Source organism: Sciurus carolinensis, chromosome 10 (genome assembly GCF_902686445.1).
Source record: "Sciurus carolinensis chromosome 10, mSciCar1.2, whole genome shotgun sequence".
Taxonomy (NCBI): Eukaryota; Metazoa; Chordata; class Mammalia; order Rodentia; family Sciuridae; genus Sciurus; species Sciurus carolinensis.
In genome coordinates, this window is record NC_062222.1 from 113,000,590 (window position 1) to 113,005,345 (window position 4,756).

The 4,756-nt window shown below is 36.4% G+C and overlaps 1 pseudogene; it reads right to left on the reverse strand.

The window, feature by feature from the left end:
- Positions 1-708: 708 nt before the first annotated feature.
- On the reverse strand, positions 709-1,737 carry LOC124994303 (keratin, type I cytoskeletal 18-like; annotated as a pseudogene).
- Positions 1,738-4,756: the final 3,019 nt, after the last annotated feature.

The window sequence follows — 4,756 nt, forward strand, 5'->3', positions numbered from 1 at the left end:
TATATTTCTACTTTAGAGAACAGAATTTCTATAGATGATGGTAGTAGCTTCTAATTATTTCTTTATTCTATTTTTTAATTAGCAATTTTCTGTGTAAGAAATGCTAGAATAAAAACTATTGAGCACCAATTTACATCTACACTGTGTGTGTGTGTGTGTGTGTGTGTGTGTGTGTGTGTGTGTGTGTTGCTGGGGACTAAACCTAGGTTATCACATGTGATGAATGTGTTCTTTAGCACTGAGATACACTTGCAGTCCCACTATTTGATTCTTCTACATAGAATTCTGCAAACGTGTATCTTACTACTGCAAGACTGCATAAGGTGAGCATGCTGAATGTTTAACAAATGAGTTTTTAACAATAGCCAGTGATTCTGTATTTATATATTTAGTTGTAAATATGTGCATTACAGGAAACTAATTCTGCAGGAAACAGTAAATAAATTGAGAAAGTCCTACTAGAGCATTTGCTGATTACTGTGGTATACATTTTTCTGCTATAGTTATTTTAAATCCATGAAATATTATCTTTGAGTATGGAATTTAGAAGAATGTGGACAAGCACTGGGTAGTAATGAGTCCAGAAAAACACTGGTTACAATTTTAGTGATACTTTTTAACACGATAAATTGACTTGTTTGACCAATTTATTTCTAAACCTATTGCAGAAAGTATAATATTCAGAAAATTCCTTTTTTAGACTTCTGATCATCTATTGGTTCCTTCTCCTGCAGCCTCAGAACTCAGTACTTGTATGTCATTTGTCTCAGACACCATTTTGCTATTCACAATCCTGCAGGTAGGATCTTTTGAAGGATTTGCATGGAGTTGCTTCTGTCCAGTGCATCTTTAAGAAGAAGTCTTCTGGTCTTCGAACAGCAGGGGAAGGTAAGCAGCAACATGAGCCTCCAATTTGATCTTGATGTTCAGTAGGGCTTTATAGTCCTTAGCCTGGCACTGTCCCTTAGCCGAGTCTGTGCCAGTTCCAATTCCAGGTGAAGCGGGACCCCTTTGAGCTATGCTATCTTCTTGGTGAAGTGAACCTCCATGTCTCTCAAACTGTTTTCTAACTGCTCTTCAGATTTCTCATGGAGTCTGGGTTGATCTCCAAGGCAGTATCTTTCAACTCTGTGAACTTGAATCTCAGTGGACTACCAGGACACATTGTGGTGCTCTCATGGATCTGGGACCAGTACTTGTCCAGTTCCTCTTCATTCTTTTAAGTCAATTCATCATACTAGGTCCAGTTTGCGGCCATAATTTCCCTAAGATCCTGAGATTTGGGGCAACCACCTCCACCATCAACAGAGAGCTGGAAACCTGGACTTGAAGGCCTTTGACTTCCTTCTTTTGGTTCTTCAAGAACTATAGCTCCTTCTCGACAGTCTCAATTTTCATCTCCAGGTGAGTGATATTGGTGTCATCAATGACTTTGTGAAGTCCATGGATGTCGATCTCTACAGACTGGCACATGGCCAGCTCTGTCTCATACCTGAATGCAAAGTCATCAGCAGCAAAACAAGCATTGTCAATTGACAGAATGATGAGAGAATTGTCCAGAAAACTTGCAATGATTTGAGTCCTTAGTTTCTTGCTGGTCTTGAAATAATGCCCTGGTTTCTGACCCTAAAGAACCTTCCCCAGATGTTCCTGGATTTTGCCCTCCAACCTCCATTATGTATCCAGGATCCTCATTCTATTCAGGTAAGAGACTAGGCCATAATTTAGGTTCTGCATGGTCTACTCACTCTAGATGCTACACATTCCCATATCAATACTTGCCATGATGCCCTGGGATACCCAGCTGTCCTGGAAGTTGGAGGAGTAGGGCACAGAGATCCAAGCCCCTACCACCAGCAAAGATACTGGTCACACTGCTGACACATTAGAACAATGGTTGGGTAACCAGATAAAATCCAGGGGCCAATAGTTGGTGGAGCAGGTGTAAGGGATGGTGAAACTCATGCTGTCCCAGGAGAAAAGTCAGAGACCAGGATTCAGATTCCAGACTCCAGGAAATACTTTTTAAGTAACATAGAAATTGCATGCAGTTCAAAACTCCAATGAGATTCTCTTTTGTTTTTCTTTTATTTCTCCCTCTCACTTGGAGGAGACAGTCCATTTTCATAAATAGTGAGTTTTGATTGTTTTTCCCTGCAAAATATAACAAATAACATTGAAAGACAGGGATCACATTAAAAAGGTTACAGGGTTTTGGCAAGCCACACAATTTCCTGGCTTTCTTCCCCTGGAGGATAATATTGAGCTACATGTTAATTCTTCCTGGCATCAACTCTGTAGATTTTAGCTTTGGAAGCACTGTCTGGTAGCGTTAAGCTAAAATGTCACAATTCCATATATCTCATTCCTTCTTGGATGAAAATTATTTCCAGTGATAATTACAAAAATAATTGAAAGAGCCAAATGAATAAAAATAAATGTGACCAATGCTGTAACATATTTTTTTTTCGGTTGGCATCTGAATTCAGAGATTAAGACTATCAGAAGGGAGGCAGCAGGACCACAGTGTGCAGAAGATAGCACATTATCCTCTTCATTTAGCAGTGCATTCTGGAACTGGGTTCAAAGGAATTATAAATCATTGCCTCTATCCCTCTGTATCTAATAACAAATCAGAGACAAGGAAAATTTATAAGCCATGTCTGTAAGCTCAAGGAAATGATGCATTAAACAGAATCTACATACAAAGGAAAAAGGAAAAATATATAAATGGGAAGTGAATGTAGTATTTGAGAGATGGAAAAGATGAGTTTAATTAATGGGATCAATTAATCTAACTTCTGTGATTGAAATTCTGTTTAAATAAAGTAAAATGTTGTCATAGTTGTGGAAAAATTGATTCACTAACAGGTTAAAGAAAACAGGACATCAGGGCCCAATAGGTGGAGAGGATTTCTCAAACATGGGAAGAGGCATGTGTTAAAGATGTAAAAAGAATGTAAACATACTTTCATAGGATGTTGTAGAATAAATCAAATATTTATCCAGTAAAACTCTTGGCATCTGAGACTTTATTCTCTACCTTGCTGATCTTTTTCACTCTAATTTTTGTCTTTGAACTATAAACTCTGCTATTCCTCTTTGTACTAAATGTGATCAGCTCTAAATAGCTTTGAAAATCATCATCATCTATTCATTCTCTTTCTCTTCCCTCTTGCTATTTCAACTCAGAATTTGTTTTTGAAAGTTTTTATAACCTGAATTATTGTCCATCAGTTTGGAAAACCAATGTGTGACTTAGAAATGTTCCTTGTTTTGGGAACACTTAGAAAAAATAGAAAGAAAATAAGGCTTTCCCCCCAAGAGCTATTATATCTGATTAAAATCAAAAGTAGATAAAGATGGACTTAAAGAGAACAGAACAGAATGAATTTGCAGGAATAACCTTAGGTTATCCCAAATCTTATTGGCATATTTAACTTTTTTTTTTTTGTATTTTAGGTCTTTGATTTTGGAATTTGAAGGACATGCTTTATGACAATAAAAAACCAAAACTTTTGATTTCCCTTTCCTTTCAGGACACCATTAATATCAGAATATCCATTAACTAGGTCTTTAAGACATGATGCTGAGATTATATTCAGGACAACTGAAAAGCAGCTCACACAAAATTTTTTTACACTTATCAAGGACTATGAAGCATTTTAGATTTTTATCCTATTTGCAAACCAACAATTTAATATGTCATGTTTCATGAGTACATCGCTTACTTGCCTTCTTAGGTCAAGAAAAAAATGACAATTTGTTAATCACAGCTGTGGCAATAACCAGAGCATTGTTGCTTTTGTATTGGTTCCCTGACCCATTTCTCTGAGTCATATAAAGATGTTCAGATGCTTGTGCACACGTTGAGTTGCATTATAGTGAGTTGGGCTCCCTGAGATTAGAGAACCCAAATCTTTTATATTGGTAGGAAGCATGCATGCCATTTGCTCTGGAGGAAGACCGTATCTCTGCACCAGTTTTGTTCACTAACAGACCTCCTTGAACAGATGGTCTAGAATAAACTTAAATCAGTGTTTCTGCTTCAAAATATGTAAAAATATAAAAATCCAAGAGTTTCCCCCACAATCATAAAGGGAAGGAAATTACCAAAGATAAATACTTAAATTCTATCTTGGTGTAAAAAACACTATATTGCAGACACAAAAAGGAAACTGTCTTCTCTGTTAAATTTGTATTTGTAATTTCACAGTAATTTAGTGACTTTCAACAAATTACTCAATTTAAAAATGAAAAAGCCAGGGATTCTCCCCTCCCCCATGCACATACACACACACGCACACGCACACACACACACACACACACACACACACAAAGAGTAAAAAGGTAGCCAAAAATGATATTATAAAAAATAAAAAATTATAGCATTATCTAAAAGAATACATAACACATGATTTCTGGCATAAATTTTCTGTTGCAGAGTTGATATTTAGATTAAAAACAAATACTAAAGTATGACCTCAGTAAGCTGGAGAGAGACTTCATTATTTTCAGTTTTCTATTTGAAGATGTCTGAATAGAACAATCTTCCTCAGAGGAGATTGCTAATCTGTTAACAGCTTTAGAGAAACAGGACCACAAGATTGAAGTGAGTCTCTCTTTCAAGATAATGACTGACAGTACAGAGAGTAAGAAAAGAAAAAAAACGGGGAACCTGGAAAGCAACTTGTTTATGCTTTACTGAGAATCATAAATTTGTAAGCCAAATTTTTGATGCATTTTGAATTTCAAA